The sequence below is a fragment of the Trichomycterus rosablanca genome, chromosome 5 (assembly GCF_030014385.1).
Source record: "Trichomycterus rosablanca isolate fTriRos1 chromosome 5, fTriRos1.hap1, whole genome shotgun sequence".
NCBI classification, from domain to species: Eukaryota; Metazoa; Chordata; class Actinopteri; order Siluriformes; family Trichomycteridae; genus Trichomycterus; species Trichomycterus rosablanca.
The window spans coordinates 28,663,623-28,674,624 of NC_085992.1; the positions used below are offsets into that span (position 1 = coordinate 28,663,623).

Here is an 11,002-nt window from a genome sequence, read left to right on the forward strand (position 1 = left end):
GGTTTGCAAAGGAAACACTTTGGTCCAGAGCTGTTTGCATTAAATGGATGTAACCTAATTAAGCAGTTTCAAAGCTTTTGTAAACTACCAAGACTTCTGAAGAGCAATAAAAAACAAAACACATAAGAGTGCAGCATTTACATTGTGACAAGTCAAAGGTTGACACCGACATGATTTGAACACGCAACCTTCTGATCTGGAGTCAGACGCGCTACCGGTGCGCCACAAGGTTTTTTAATTCATAATGACCATTGGCAAAGCCAGTTTCAAAGCTTCGGAAAACTACCTAGACTTCTGAAGAGCCATGTGATAGCAGACACCTAATAATAATAAAGAACTCTGAGCTTCTTTAAATTCAAAATGTGGCCGCAGTTGAAGCCCGGATAGCTCAGTCGGTAGAGCATCAGACTTTTAATCTGAGGGTCCAGGGTTCAAGTCCCTATTCGGGCGTTCTTCCATTCTATTTAGTAGTCACTTGAGGCAATTGGCCTTTGTGATACTTGGTTTGCAAAGGAAACACTTTGGTCCAGAGCTGTTTGCATTAAATGGATGTAACCTAATTAAGCAGTTTCAAAGCTTTTGTAAACTACCAAGACTTCTGAAGAGCAATAAAAAACTAAACACGTAAGAGGGCAGCATTTACATTGTGACAAGTCAAAGATTGACCCCTACGTGATTTGAACACGCAACCTTCTGATCTGGAGTCAGACGCGCTACCGTTGCGCCACGAGGTCTCTTAAGGTACAATGACCATTGGCAAAGCCAGTTTCAAAGTCCTGAGAGTTGCTTTGCAAAGAAAACCCTTTGGTACAGTGCTGTTTGCGTAGCTACACAAGTAACTTAATTGAACTTGTCGTCTTAAACCTTTGTAGAGTCAGTCTCCAATCTTAACATCAGGCTGCGGATTAATTCATTTGCCAGCCCAGTTTTAAAGCTTTGGTAAACTGCCCAGACTTCCGAAGAGCCATGAGATAGCAACGGCCTTATAATAATAAGGAACTCTGAGCTTCTCTAAATTCAAAATGTGGCAGCAGTTGAAGCCCGAATAGCTCAGTCGGTAGAGCATCAGACTTTTAATCTGAGGGTCCAGGGTTCAAGTCCCTGTTCGGGCGTTCTTCCATTCTATTTAGTAGTCACTTGAGGCAATTGGCCTTTGTGATACTTGGTTTGCAAAGGAAACACTTTGGTCCAGAGCTGTTTGCATTAAATGGATGTAACCTAATTAAGCAGTTTCAAAGCTTTTGTAAACTACCAAGACTTCTGAAGAGCAATAAAAAACAAAACACATAAGAGGGCAGCATTTACATTGTGACAAGTCAAAGGTTGACACCGACATGATTTGAACACGCAACCTTCTGATCTGGAGTCAGACGCGCTACCATTGCGCCACAAATTTTTTTAATTCACAATGACCATTGGCAAAGCCAGTTTCAAAGCTTCGGAAAACTACCTAGACTTCTGAAGAGCCATGTGATAGCAGACACCTAATAATAATAAAGAACTCTGAGCTTCTTTAAATTCAAAATGTGGCAGCAGTTGAAGCCCGGATAGCTCAGTCGGTAGAGCATCAGACTTTTAATCTGAGGGTCCAGGGTTCAAGTCCCTGTTCGGGCGTTCTCCCATTCTATTTAGCACTTGAGGCAATTGGCCTTTGTGATACTTGGTTTGCAAAGGAAACACTTTGGTCCAGAGCTGTTTGCATTAAATGGATGTAACCTAATTAAGCAGTTTTAAAGCTTTTGTAAACTACCAAGACTTCTGAAGAGCAATAAAAAACAAAACACGTAAGAGTTTCGCATTTACACAATGCATTTACATTGTGACAAGTCAAAGGTTGACCCTGACGTGATTTGAACACGCAACCTTCTGATCTGGAGTCAGACGCGCTACCGTTGCGCCACAAGGTCTTTTAATTCACAATGACCTTTGGCAAAGCCAGTTTCAAAGCTTTGGTAAACTGCCCAGACTTCCGAAGAGCCATGTGATAGCAGACACCTAATAATATTAAAGAACTCTGAGCTTCTTTAAATTCAAAATTTGGCAACAGTTGAAGCCTGGATAGCTCAGTCGGTAGAGCATCAGACTTTTAATCTGAGGGTCCAAGCTTCAAGTCCCTGTTTGGGTGTCATTCTATTTAGTAGTCACTTGAGGCAATTGGCCTTTGTGATACTTGGTTTGCAAAGGAAACACTTTGGTCCAGAGCTGTTTGCATTAAATGGATGTAACCTAATTAAGCAGTTTCAAAGCTTTTGTAAACTACCAAGACTTCTGAAGAGCAATAAAAAACTAAACACGTAAGAGGGCAGCATTTACATTGTGACAAGTCAAAGATTGACCCCGACGTGATTTGAACACGCAACCTTCTGATCTGGAGTCAGACGCGCTACCGTTGCGCCACGAGGTCTCTTAAGGTACAATGACCATTGGCAAAGCCAGTTTCAAAGTCCTGAGAGTTGCTTTGCAAAGAAAACCCTTTGGTACAGTGCTGTTTGCGTAGCTACACAAGTAACTTAATTGAACTTGTCGTCTTAAACCTTTGTAGAGTCAGTCTCCAATCTTAACATCAGGCTGCGGATTAATTCATTTGCCAGCCCAGTTTTAAAGCTTTGGTAAACTGCCCAGACTTCCGAAGAGCCATGAGATAGCAACGGCCTTATAATAATAAGGAACTCTGAGCTTCTCTAAATTCAAAATGTGGCAGCAGTTGAAGCCCGAATAGCTCAGTCGGTAGAGCATCAGACTTTTAATCTGAGGGTCCAGGGTTCAAGTCCCTGTTCGGGCGTTCTTCCATTCTATTTAGTAGTCACTTGAGGCAATTGGCCTTTGTGATACTTGGTTTGCAAAGGAAACACTTTGGTCCAGAGCTGTTTGCATTAAATGGATGTAACCTAATTAAGCAGTTTCAAAGCTTTTGTAAACTACCAAGACTTCTGAAGAGCAATAAAAAACAAAACACATAAGAGGGCAGCATTTACATTGTGACAAGTCAAAGGTTGACACCGACATGATTTGAACACGCAACCTTCTGATCTGGAGTCAGACGCGCTACCATTGCGCCACAAATTTTTTTAATTCACAATGACCATTGGCAAAGCCAGTTTCAAAGCTTCGGAAAACTACCTAGACTTCTGAAGAGCCATGTGATAGCAGACACCTAATAATAATAAAGAACTCTGAGCTTCTTTAAATTCAAAATGTGGCAGCAGTTGAAGCCCGGATAGCTCAGTCGGTAGAGCATCAGACTTTTAATCTGAGGGTCCAGGGTTCAAGTCCCTGTTCGGGCGTTCTCCCATTCTATTTAGTAGTCACTTGAGGCAATTGGCCTTTGTGATACTTGGTTTGCAAAGGAAACACTTTGGTCCAGAGCTGTTTGCATTAAATGGATGTAACCTAATTAAGCAGTTTTAAAGCTTTTGTAAACTACCAAGACTTCTGAAGAGCAATAAAAAACAAAACACGTAAGAGTTTCGCATTTACACAATGCATTTACATTGTGACAAGTCAAAGGTTGACCCTGACGTGATTTGAACACGCAACCTTCTGATCTGGAGTCAGACGCGCTACCGTTGCGCCACAAGGTCTTTTAATTCACAATGACCTTTGGCAAAGCCAGTTTCAAAGCTTTGGTAAACTGCCCAGACTTCCGAAGAGCCATGTGATAGCAGACACCTAATAATATTAAAGAACTCTGAGCTTCTTTAAATTCAAAATTTGGCAGCAGTTGAAGCCTGGATAGCTCAGTCGGTAGAGCATCAGACTTTTAATCTGAGGGTCCAAGCTTCAAGTCCCTGTTTGGGTGTCATTCTATTTAGTAGTCACTTGAGGCAATTGGCCTTTGTGATACTTGGTTTGCAAAGGAAACACTTTGGTCCAGAGCTGTTTACATTAAATGGATGTAACCTAATTAAGCAGTTTCAAAGCTTTTGTAAACTACCAAGACTTCTGAAGAGCAATAAAAAACTAAACACGTAAGATGGCAGCATTTACATTGTGACAAGTCAAAGATTGACCCCGACGTGATTTGAACACGCAACCTTCTGATCTGGAGTCAGACGCGCTACAGTTGCGCCACGAGGTCTCTTAAGGTACAATGACCATTGGCAAAGCCAGTTTCAAAGTCCTGAGAGTTGCTTTGCAAAGAAAACCCCTTGGTACAGTGCTGTTTGCGTAGCTACACAAGTAACTTAATTGAACTTGTCGTCTTAAACCTTTGTAGAGTCAGTCTCCAATCTTAACATCAGGCTGCGGATTAATTCATTTGCCAGCCCAGTTTTAAAGCTTTGGTAAACTGCCCAGACTTCCGAAGAGCCATGAGATAGCAACGGCCTTATAATAATAAGGAACTCTGAGCTTCTCTAAATTCAAAATGTGGCAGCAGTTGAAGCCCGAATAGCTCAGTCGGTAGAGCATCAGACTTTTAATCTGAGGGTCCAGGGTTCAAGTCCCTGTTCGGGCGTTCTTCCATTCTATTTAGTAGTCACTTGAGGCAATTGGCCTTTGTGATACTTGGTTTGCAAAGGAAACACTTTGGTCCAGAGCTGTTTGCATTAAATGGATGTAACCTAATTAAGCAGTTTCAAAGCTTTTGTAAACTACCAAGACTTCTGAAGAGCAATAAAAAACAAAACACATAAGAGGGCAGCATTTACATTGTGACAAGTCAAAGGTTGACACCGACATGATTTGAACACGCAACCTTCTGATCTGGAGTCAGACGCGCTACCATTGTGCCACAAATTTTTTTAATTCACAATGACCATTGGCAAAGCCAGTTTCAAAGCTTCGGAAAACTACCTAGACTTCTGAAGAGCCATGTGATAGCAGACACCTAATAATAATAAAGAACTCTGAGCTTCTCTAAATTCAAAATGTGGCAGCAGTTGAAGCCCGGATAGCTCAGTCGGTAGAGCATCAGACTTTTAATCTGAGGGTCCAGGGTTCAAGTCCCTGTTCGGGTGTTCTCCCATTCTATTTAGTAGTCACTTGAGGCAATTGGCCTTTGTGATACTTGGTTTGCAAAGGAAACACTTTGGTCCAGAGCTGTTTGCATTAAATGGATGTAACCTAATTAAGCAGTTTTAAAGCTTTTGTAAACTACCAAGACTTCTGAAGAGCAATAAAAAACAAAACACGTAAGAGTTTTGCATTTACACAATGCATTTACATTGTGACAAGTCAAAGGTTGACCCTGACGTGATTTGAACACGCAACCTTCTGATCTGGAGTCAGACGCGCTACCGTTGCGCCACAAGGTCTTTTAATTCACAATGACCTTTGGCAAAGCCAGTTTCAAAGCTTTGGTAAACTGCCCAGACTTCCGAAGAGCCATGTGATAGCAGACACCTAATAATATTAAAGAACTCTGAGCTTCTTTAAATTCAAAATTTGGCAGCAGTTGAAGCCCGGATAGCTCAGTCGGTAGAGCATCAGACTTTTAATCTGAGGGTCCAAGCTTCAAGTCCCTGTTTGGGTGTCATTCTATTTAGTAGTCACTTGAGGCAATTGGCCTTTGTGATACTTGGTTTGCAAAGGAAACACTTTGGTCCAGAGCTGTTTGCATTAAATGGATGTAACCTAATTAAGCAGTTTCAAAGCTTTTGTAAACTACCAAGACTTCTGAAGAGCAATAAAAAACTAAACACGTAAGAGGGCAGCATTTACATTGTGACAAGTCAAAGATTGACCCCGACGTGATTTGAACACGCAACCTTCTGATCTGGAGTCAGACGCGCTACCGTTGCGCCACGAGGTCTCTTAAGGTACAATGACCATTGGCAAAGCCAGTTTCAAAGTCCTGAGAGTTGCTTTGCAAAGAAAACCCCTTGGTACAGTGCTGTTTGCGTAGCTACACAAGTAACTTAATTGAACTTGTCGTCTTAAACCTTTGTAGAGTCAGTCTCCAATCTTAACATCAGGCTGCGGATTAATTCATTTGCCAGCCCAGTTTTAAAGCTTTGGTAAACTGCCCAGACTTCCGAAGAGCCATGAGATAGCAACGGCCTTATAATAATAAGGAACTCTGAGCTTCTCTAAATTCAAAATGTGGCAGCAGTTGAAGCCCGAATAGCTCAGTCGGTAGAGCATCAGACTTTTAATCTGAGGGTCCAGGGTTCAAGTCCCTGTTCGGGCGTTCTTCCATTCTATTTAGTAGTCACTTGAGGCAATTGGCCTTTGTGATACTTGGTTTGCAAAGGAAACACTTTGGTCCAGAGCTGTTTGCATTAAATGGATGTAACCTAATTAAGCAGTTTTAAAGCTTTTGTAAACTACCAAGACTTCTGAAGAGCAATAAAAAACAAAACACGTAAGAGTTTTGCATTTACACAATGCATTTACATTGTGACAAGTCAAAGGTTGACCCTGACGTGATTTGAACACGCAACCTTCTGATCTGGAGTCAGACACGCTACCGTTGCGCCACAAGGTCTTTTAATTCACAATGACCTTTGGCAAAGCCAGTTTCAAAGCTTTGGTAAACTGCCCACACTTCCGAAGAGCGATGACATAGCAACGGCCTAATAATAAAAAGGAACTCTGAGCTTCTTTAAATTCTTTAAATGTGGCAGCAGTTGAAGCCCGGATAGCTCAGTCGGTAGAGCATCAGACTTTTAATCTGAGGGTCCAGGGTTCAAGTCCCTGTTCGGGCGTTCTCCCATTCTATTTAGTAGTCACTTGAGGCAATTGGCCTTTGTGATACTTGGTTTGCAAAGGAAACACTTTGGTCCAGAGCTGTTTGCATTAAATGGATGTAACCTAATTAAGCAGTTTTAAAGCTTTTGTAAACTACCAAGACTTCTGAAGAGCAATAAAAAACAAAACACGTAAGAGTTTTGCATTTACACAATGCATTTACATTGTGACAAGTCAAAGGTTGACCCTGACGTGATTTGAACACGCAACCTTCTGATCTGGAGTCAGACGCGCTACCGTTGCGCCACAAGGTCTTTTAATTCACAATGACCTTTGGCAAAGCCAGTTTCAAAGCTTTGGTAAACTGCCCAGACTTCCGAAGAGCCATGTGATAGCAGACACCTAATAATATTAAAGAACTCTGAGCTTCTTTAAATTCAAAATTTGGCAGCAGTTGAAGCCCGGATAGCTCAGTCGGTAGAGCATCAGACTTTTAATCTGAGGGTCCAAGCTTCAAGTCCCTGTTTGGGTGTCATTCTATTTAGTAGTCACTTGAGGCAATTGGCCTTTGTGATACTTGGTTTGCAAAGGAAACACTTTGGTCCAGAGCTGTTTGCATTAAATGGATGTAACCTAATTAAGCAGTTTCAAAGCTTTTGTAAACTACCAAGACTTCTGAAGAGCAATAAAAAACTAAACACGTAAGAGGGCAGCATTTACATTGTGACAAGTCAAAGATTGACCCCGACGTGATTTGAACACGCAACCTTCTGATCTGGAGTCAGACGCGCTACCGTTGCGCCACGAGGTCTCTTAAGGTACAATGACCATTGGCAAAGCCAGTTTCAAAGTCCTGAGAGTTGCTTTGCAAAGAAAACCCCTTGGTACAGTGCTGTTTGCGTAGCTACACAAGTAACTTAATTGAACTTGTCGTCTTAAACCTTTGTAGAGTCAGTCTCCAATCTTAACATCAGGCTGCGGATTAATTCATTTGCCAGCCCAGTTTTAAAGCTTTGGTAAACTGCCCAGACTTCCGAAGAGCCATGAGATAGCAACGGCCTTATAATAATAAGGAACTCTGAGCTTCTCTAAATTCAAAATGTGGCAGCAGTTGAAGCCCGAATAGCTCAGTCGGTAGAGCATCAGACTTTTAATCTGAGGGTCCAGGGTTCAAGTCCCTGTTCGGGCGTTCTTCCATTCTATTTAGTAGTCACTTGAGGCAATTGGCCTTTGTGATACTTGGTTTGCAAAGGAAACACTTTGGTCCAGAGCTGTTTGCATTAAATGGATGTAACCTAATTAAGCAGTTTCAAAGCTTTTGTAAACTACCAAGACTTCTGAAGAGCAATAAAAAACAAAACACATAAGAGGGCAGCATTTACATTGTGACAAGTCAAAGGTTGACACCGACATGATTTGAACACGCAACCTTCTGATCTGGAGTCAGACGCGCTACCATTGCGCCACAAATTTTTTTAATTCACAATGACCATTGGCAAAGCCAGTTTCAAAGCTTCGGAAAACTACCTAGACTTCTGAAGAGCCATGTGATAGCAGACACCTAATAATAATAAAGAACTCTGAGCTTCTTTAAATTCAAAATGTGGCAGCAGTTGAAGCCCGGATAGCTCAGTCGGTAGAGCATCAGACTTTTAATCTGAGGGTCCAGGGTTCAAGTCCCTGTTCGGGCGTTCTCCCATTCTATTAGTAGTCACTTGAGGCAATTGGCCTTTGTGATACTTGGTTTGCAAAGGAAACACTTTGGTCCAGAGCTGTTTGCATTAAATGGATGTAACCTAATTAAGCAGTTTTAAAGCTTTTGTAAACTACCAAGACTTCTGAAGAGCAATAAAAAACAAAACACGTAAGAGTTTTGCATTTACACAATGCATTTACATTGTGACAAGTCAAAGGTTGACCCTGACGTGATTTGAACACGCAACCTTCTGATCTGGAGTCAGACACGCTACCGTTGCGCCACAAGGTCTTTTAATTCACAATGACCTTTGGCAAAGCCAGTTTCAAAGCTTTGGTAAACTGCCCAGACTTCCGAAGAGCGATGACATAGCAACGGCCTAATAATAAAAAGGAACTCTGAGCTTCTTTAAATTCTTTAAATGTGGCAGCAGTTGAAGCACGGGTAGCTCAGTCGGTAGAGCATCAGACTTTTAATCTGAGGGTCCAGGGTTCAAGTCCCTGTTCGGGCGTTCTCCCATTCTATTTAGTAGTCACTTGAGGCAATTGGCCTTTGTGATACTTGGTTTGCAAAGGAAACACTTTGGTCCAGAGCTGTTTGCATTAAATGGATGTAACCTAATTAAGCAGTTTTAAAGCTTTTGTAAACTACCAAGACTTCTGAAGAGCAATAAAAAACAAAACACATAAGAGGGCAGCATTTACATTGTGACAAGTCAAAGGTTGACACCGACATGATTTGAACACGCAACCTTCTGATCTGGAGTCAGACGCGCTACCATTGCGCCACAAATTTTTTTAATTCACAATGACCATTGGCAAAGCCAGTTTCAAAGCTTCGGAGTCACTTTAGGTTTAGCTTCTGAAGAGCAATAAAAAACAAAACACGTAAGAGTTTTGCATTTACACAATGCATTTACATTGTGACAAGTCAAAGGTTGACCCTGACGTGATTTGAACACGCAACCTTCTGATCTGGAGTCAGACGCGCTACCGTTGCGCCACGAGGTCTCTTAAGGTACAATGACCATTGGCAAAGCCAGTTTCAAAGTCCTGAGAGTTGCTTTGCAAAGAAACCCCCTTGGTACAGTGCTGTTTGCGTAGCTACACAAGTAACTTAATTGAACTTGTCGTCTTAAACCTTTGTAGAGTCAGTCTCCAATCTTAACATCAGGCTGCGGATTAATTCATTTGCCAGCCCAGTTTTAAAGCTTTGGTAAACTGCCCAGACTTCCGAAGAGCCATGAGATAGCAACGGCCTTATAATAATAAGGAACTCTGAGCTTCTCTAAATTCGAAATGTGGCAGCAGTTGAAGCCCGAATAGCTCAGTCGGTAGAGCATCAGACTTTTAATCTGAGGGTCCAGGGTTCAAGTCCCTGTTCGGGCGTTCTTCCATTCTATTTAGTAGTCACTTGAGGCAATTGGCCTTTGTGATACTTGGTTTGCAAAGGAAACACTTTGGTCCAGAGCTGTTTGCATTAAATGGATGTAACCTAATTAAGCAGTTTTAAAGCTTTTGTAAACTACCAAGACTTCTGAAGAGCAATAAAAAACAAAACACGTAAGAGTTTTGCATTTACACAATGCATTTACATTGTGACAAGTCAAAGGTTGACCCTGACGTGATTTGAACACGCAACCTTCTGATCTGGAGTCAGACACGCTACCGTTGCGCCACAAGGTCTTTTAATTCACAATGACCTTTGGCAAAGCCAGTTTCAAAGCTTTGGTAAACTGCCCAGACTTCCGAAGAGCGATGACATAGCAACGGCCTAATAATAAAAAGGAACTCTGAGCTTCTTTAAATTCTTTAAATGTGGCAGCAGTTGAAGCCCGGATAGCTCAGTCGGTAGAGCATCAGACTTTTAATCTGAGGGTCCAGGGTTCAAGTCCCTGTTCGGGCGTTCTCCCATTCTATTTAGTAGTCACTTGAGGCAATTGGCCTTTGTGATACTTGGTTTGCAAAGGAAACACTTTGGTCCAGAGCTGTTTGCATTAAATGGATGTAACCTAATTAAGCAGTTTTAAAGCTTTTGTAAACTACCAAGACTTCTGAAGAGCAATAAAAAACAAAACACGTAAGAGTTTTGCATTTACACAATGCATTTACATTGTGACAAGTCAAAGGTTGACCCTGACGTGATTTGAACACGCAACCTTCTGATCTGGAGTCAGACGCGCTACCGTTGCGCCACAAGGTCTTTTAATTCACAATGACCTTTGGCAAAGCCAGTTTCAAAGCTTTGGTAAACTGCCCAGACTTCCGAAGAGCCATGTGATAGCAGACACCTAATAATATTAAAGAACTCTGAGCTTCTTTAAATTCAAAATTTGGCAGCAGTTGAAGCCCGGATAGCTCAGTCGGTAGAGCATCAGACTTTTAATCTGAGGGTCCAAGCTTCAAGTCCCTGTTTGGGTGTCATTCTATTTAGTAGTCACTTGAGGCAATTGGCCTTTGTGATACTTGGTTTGCAAAGGAAACACTTTGGTCCAGAGCTGTTTGCATTAAATGGATGTAACCTAATTAAGCAGTTTCAAAGCTTTTGTAAACTACCAAGACTTCTGAAGAGCAATAAAAAACTAAACACGTAAGAGGGCAGCATTTACATTGTGACAAGTCAAAGATTGACCCCGACGTGATTTGAACACGCAACCTTCTGATCTGGAGTCAGACG

The 11,002-nt window shown here is 41.8% G+C and overlaps 27 non-coding genes across 27 annotated transcripts in view; 12 read left to right on the plus strand and 15 right to left on the minus strand.

Moving 5' to 3' along the window:
* Nucleotides 1-662: 662 nt before the first annotated feature.
* On the minus strand, nt 663-734 carry trnaw-cca (transfer RNA tryptophan (anticodon CCA)). The gene has a single exon. It is a non-coding gene; the product is annotated as a tRNA-Trp (tRNA).
* Nucleotides 735-1,039: 305 nt separating this feature from the next.
* On the plus strand, nt 1,040-1,112 carry trnak-uuu (transfer RNA lysine (anticodon UUU)). Its single transcript has one exon. It is a non-coding gene; the product is annotated as a tRNA-Lys (tRNA).
* A 429-nt stretch (nt 1,113-1,541) lies between these two features.
* Nucleotides 1,542-1,614, plus strand: trnak-uuu (transfer RNA lysine (anticodon UUU)). Its single transcript has one exon. It is a non-coding gene; the product is annotated as a tRNA-Lys (tRNA).
* A 221-nt stretch (nt 1,615-1,835) lies between these two features.
* trnaw-cca (transfer RNA tryptophan (anticodon CCA)) lies at nt 1,836-1,907 on the minus strand. The gene has a single exon. It is a non-coding gene; the product is annotated as a tRNA-Trp (tRNA).
* A 425-nt stretch (nt 1,908-2,332) lies between these two features.
* Nucleotides 2,333-2,404, minus strand: trnaw-cca (transfer RNA tryptophan (anticodon CCA)). The gene has a single exon. It is a non-coding gene; the product is annotated as a tRNA-Trp (tRNA).
* A 305-nt stretch (nt 2,405-2,709) lies between these two features.
* trnak-uuu (transfer RNA lysine (anticodon UUU)) lies at nt 2,710-2,782 on the plus strand. The gene has a single exon. It is a non-coding gene; the product is annotated as a tRNA-Lys (tRNA).
* A 429-nt stretch (nt 2,783-3,211) lies between these two features.
* trnak-uuu (transfer RNA lysine (anticodon UUU)) lies at nt 3,212-3,284 on the plus strand. Its single transcript has one exon. It is a non-coding gene; the product is annotated as a tRNA-Lys (tRNA).
* Nucleotides 3,285-3,509: 225 nt separating this feature from the next.
* Nucleotides 3,510-3,581, minus strand: trnaw-cca (transfer RNA tryptophan (anticodon CCA)). Its single transcript has one exon. It is a non-coding gene; the product is annotated as a tRNA-Trp (tRNA).
* Nucleotides 3,582-4,006: 425 nt separating this feature from the next.
* trnaw-cca (transfer RNA tryptophan (anticodon CCA)) lies at nt 4,007-4,078 on the minus strand. Its single transcript has one exon. It is a non-coding gene; the product is annotated as a tRNA-Trp (tRNA).
* A 305-nt stretch (nt 4,079-4,383) lies between these two features.
* On the plus strand, nt 4,384-4,456 carry trnak-uuu (transfer RNA lysine (anticodon UUU)). The gene has a single exon. It is a non-coding gene; the product is annotated as a tRNA-Lys (tRNA).
* A 429-nt stretch (nt 4,457-4,885) lies between these two features.
* trnak-uuu (transfer RNA lysine (anticodon UUU)) lies at nt 4,886-4,958 on the plus strand. Its single transcript has one exon. It is a non-coding gene; the product is annotated as a tRNA-Lys (tRNA).
* A 225-nt stretch (nt 4,959-5,183) lies between these two features.
* trnaw-cca (transfer RNA tryptophan (anticodon CCA)) lies at nt 5,184-5,255 on the minus strand. Its single transcript has one exon. It is a non-coding gene; the product is annotated as a tRNA-Trp (tRNA).
* Nucleotides 5,256-5,680: 425 nt separating this feature from the next.
* On the minus strand, nt 5,681-5,752 carry trnaw-cca (transfer RNA tryptophan (anticodon CCA)). The gene has a single exon. It is a non-coding gene; the product is annotated as a tRNA-Trp (tRNA).
* Nucleotides 5,753-6,057: 305 nt separating this feature from the next.
* On the plus strand, nt 6,058-6,130 carry trnak-uuu (transfer RNA lysine (anticodon UUU)). The gene has a single exon. It is a non-coding gene; the product is annotated as a tRNA-Lys (tRNA).
* A 225-nt stretch (nt 6,131-6,355) lies between these two features.
* On the minus strand, nt 6,356-6,427 carry trnaw-cca (transfer RNA tryptophan (anticodon CCA)). The gene has a single exon. It is a non-coding gene; the product is annotated as a tRNA-Trp (tRNA).
* Nucleotides 6,428-6,574: 147 nt separating this feature from the next.
* Nucleotides 6,575-6,647, plus strand: trnak-uuu (transfer RNA lysine (anticodon UUU)). Its single transcript has one exon. It is a non-coding gene; the product is annotated as a tRNA-Lys (tRNA).
* Nucleotides 6,648-6,872: 225 nt separating this feature from the next.
* On the minus strand, nt 6,873-6,944 carry trnaw-cca (transfer RNA tryptophan (anticodon CCA)). The gene has a single exon. It is a non-coding gene; the product is annotated as a tRNA-Trp (tRNA).
* A 425-nt stretch (nt 6,945-7,369) lies between these two features.
* trnaw-cca (transfer RNA tryptophan (anticodon CCA)) lies at nt 7,370-7,441 on the minus strand. The gene has a single exon. It is a non-coding gene; the product is annotated as a tRNA-Trp (tRNA).
* Nucleotides 7,442-7,746: 305 nt separating this feature from the next.
* Nucleotides 7,747-7,819, plus strand: trnak-uuu (transfer RNA lysine (anticodon UUU)). The gene has a single exon. It is a non-coding gene; the product is annotated as a tRNA-Lys (tRNA).
* Nucleotides 7,820-8,248: 429 nt separating this feature from the next.
* Nucleotides 8,249-8,321, plus strand: trnak-uuu (transfer RNA lysine (anticodon UUU)). Its single transcript has one exon. It is a non-coding gene; the product is annotated as a tRNA-Lys (tRNA).
* A 224-nt stretch (nt 8,322-8,545) lies between these two features.
* Nucleotides 8,546-8,617, minus strand: trnaw-cca (transfer RNA tryptophan (anticodon CCA)). The gene has a single exon. It is a non-coding gene; the product is annotated as a tRNA-Trp (tRNA).
* A 647-nt stretch (nt 8,618-9,264) lies between these two features.
* trnaw-cca (transfer RNA tryptophan (anticodon CCA)) lies at nt 9,265-9,336 on the minus strand. The gene has a single exon. It is a non-coding gene; the product is annotated as a tRNA-Trp (tRNA).
* Nucleotides 9,337-9,641: 305 nt separating this feature from the next.
* Nucleotides 9,642-9,714, plus strand: trnak-uuu (transfer RNA lysine (anticodon UUU)). The gene has a single exon. It is a non-coding gene; the product is annotated as a tRNA-Lys (tRNA).
* A 225-nt stretch (nt 9,715-9,939) lies between these two features.
* On the minus strand, nt 9,940-10,011 carry trnaw-cca (transfer RNA tryptophan (anticodon CCA)). The gene has a single exon. It is a non-coding gene; the product is annotated as a tRNA-Trp (tRNA).
* Nucleotides 10,012-10,158: 147 nt separating this feature from the next.
* On the plus strand, nt 10,159-10,231 carry trnak-uuu (transfer RNA lysine (anticodon UUU)). Its single transcript has one exon. It is a non-coding gene; the product is annotated as a tRNA-Lys (tRNA).
* Nucleotides 10,232-10,456: 225 nt separating this feature from the next.
* Nucleotides 10,457-10,528, minus strand: trnaw-cca (transfer RNA tryptophan (anticodon CCA)). The gene has a single exon. It is a non-coding gene; the product is annotated as a tRNA-Trp (tRNA).
* Nucleotides 10,529-10,953: 425 nt separating this feature from the next.
* The window catches only part of trnaw-cca (transfer RNA tryptophan (anticodon CCA)), a 72-nt gene continuing 23 nt past the window's right edge, over nt 10,954-11,002 (minus strand). The window contains exon 1 of the tRNA in view: nt 10,954-11,002. This exon is cut by the window's right edge and continues 23 nt beyond it. This is a non-coding gene — a tRNA (tRNA-Trp).